A 2,571-nucleotide genomic window follows, 5' to 3' on the forward strand; every position below is an offset into this window, starting at 1 on the left:
GTAAGTTCAAGTCCTCTTCGCTTTCAGCAAGCAAAGTTGTGCCATCTGCATATCACACGTTGTCAACGTATCTTCCTCCAATTCTGATGCCGCATTCTTCTTCATATTGTCCATCTTCTCAGATTATTTGCTCAGCATACAGATAGAATAAGTATGGTGAAAGGATAGAACCCTGACACATACCTTTCCTGATTTTAAACCATGCTGTATTCTCTTCTGTTTGAATGACTGCCTCTTGCTCTATGTACAGTTTCCACATAAGCACAATTAAGTGTTCTAGAATTCCTAATCTTCACAATCTTATGCATAATTTGATTCACACAGTTGAATACCTTTGCATAGTCAATAAAACACAGGTAAACATCTTTCTGGTATTCTGTGCTTTCAACCAAGATCTGTCTGACATTAGCAATGATATCCCTCATTCTATGTCCTCTTCCAAATTTGGCTTAAATTTCTGGCAGTTCCCTGTTGATGTACTGCTGCAAATGTTATTGAACTGTGTTCAGCAAATTTTTTTGTCTACGATATTAATGATACTGTTAGAAAATTTCTATATTTCATCGGATCACCTTTCTTTAGAATGGGCACAGATATGGATCTACTGCAGCCAGTTGGCCAGGCAGCTGTCTTCCAAATTTCTTGGCATAGAAAAGTGAGCACCTCCGGCACTGCATTCATTTATCGAAACATTTCAATTGGCATTCCATGAATTCCTGGAGCATTGTCTTTCACCAGTTCCTTCAGCGCAACTTGGACTTCTTCCTTCAGTACTACTAGTTCTTCATCACAGGCTACCTCCTGAAATAGTTGAATGTCAACCAATTCTTTTTGGTACAGTGACTGTGTATTCCCTTCATCTTATTTTGATGCTTCTTGCTTTGTTTAATATTTTGCCCATAGAAGGATTCTGACTCATGGCAACTCCACATGCAACCAAGTAGAACTACGCTCCACAGATTTTCTTGGCTGGGGAAAATGGTTAAGCACTCAACTGGTAGCCAAAAGGTTGGGAATTGGAACCCAACTAGAGGCCTCTCAGAATACAGGCTGATTTTCCGAAATGTCACAGCCTTGAAAATCCTGCGGAGCAGTTCTAGTCTGTACACATGAGGTCGCCATGAGGTTGCCATGAGTCAGAATTTATTCAATGGCAATTTAAAGCAACATAGTTATCTTTAGTGCACCAGACTTCAGATTGCAACAGAAGTGGCCTGTTGTTGATTTTAAACTGGAATGCCTCTTCTAAAATGCAACAATAGGAAAAATCTGACTTTCAAAATTGGGCATGGAGGAACTCTAGACAATGCAGCCAAAGGAGTTCTGGTGGTTGGAGTGGGAAGGGGAAAAAATGTTTACCAGTATGCTGTCAGGGACTAAGAGGCACATCGCCACTGGAGAACTGGGAAAAGCTACTGATACGCTAGATTCCACAGGGAAAGTAACAGAAGAAAAACCTGTAATATAATAACACAAGAAGATCTCGAAAACATCCCCCGATCCCTCTATTCTGCATTAAAGAAGGATGGACAGAGACTTTTGACTTTGATGAAGACAGGTGAAGCAGTAGAAGCGAAAACCCACCAGGCCAGTTACTGTATACAGCATCTCCCTTCAAAGATTCCAGTCGCCATTTTTTCACATTAGCTGTTGCATACGGAGGACGTTTTTATATCAGAAGCTGAGATAGTGATACTGGCAAAGAACTCCCTTCCTGTGCCAATGTGCTAGAGGTGACCTGAACAAAACAGGGATCATTTACACTAGAAGATCATGCCCTTCCTGAAGAGACGTGGACCACTGATGACATTGCACAGGTGCTCAAGCTCTGCTCATCTCTTTTCCCAGGATAGATGGGACTTAAAAAACCCAAACCTGAGGAGTTTAGAAGAGAAAGAAGAGTCTAAAGAACGGGCTTTAAGATGTGAATATATATCATTAAATGAGGTGAAAGGAAAGTCACTAGGATCAATGCCCTGTAAAGAGATATAAAGAAAGGAGTAAAGGATGAAGAAATATAATTTTAATTGAATACCCATTCTTTAGTTTAAATTAAAAATATTATGGTATGTACTAACTTGGTAAAAAGTGGTCAGCTGTGTTGGTGAAATTACCAGGAAGAGATCTCATATCTGGCAAAATACAAGCCACTGGAGCTGTCCTCTGCTCAGTGGTAGAGTAGAGGTGGATTTAATTAAACATTTAGACTTTTCCTTATACCCTTTTAGTGGTAGAAGTAATGATTTCATTCACTTACAAACATTTATTACAAAAATTTATTAGTTTCCAAGAGCTAAACAAACACAGCTATTACTAGATGAGTGCAGTCTTATCAAAGAAATGTTCTTAATAAAAATAAACTCTCCAAAACACAGAGTTAAATGATGACCATTTCAGACATAGTTAAAAAAAATTTTCAATACAATATGGAGCCACCAGAAAGTCAAAATAACCCTAAATTACATTCACTTTTGTGAAACCAAAGTCACAGGTAGCTCCACATTTCTTTATTCTTCCATTAGAAAATTTATTCAGCTTTTCACAAGAAAAGACATTGGAGAGAGTTCAAAT

At 38.6% G+C, this 2,571-nt stretch overlaps 1 pseudogene; it reads left to right on the top strand.

Moving 5' to 3' along the window:
* The first annotated feature begins 1,236 nt into the window (after window positions 1-1,236).
* On the top strand, window positions 1,237-1,992 carry LOC126087862 (pseudouridylate synthase TRUB1-like; annotated as a pseudogene).
* Window positions 1,993-2,571: the final 579 nt, after the last annotated feature.

The sequence above is a fragment of the Elephas maximus genome, chromosome 13, assembly GCF_024166365.1.
Source record: "Elephas maximus indicus isolate mEleMax1 chromosome 13, mEleMax1 primary haplotype, whole genome shotgun sequence".
NCBI lineage: Eukaryota > Metazoa > Chordata > Mammalia > Proboscidea > Elephantidae > Elephas > Elephas maximus.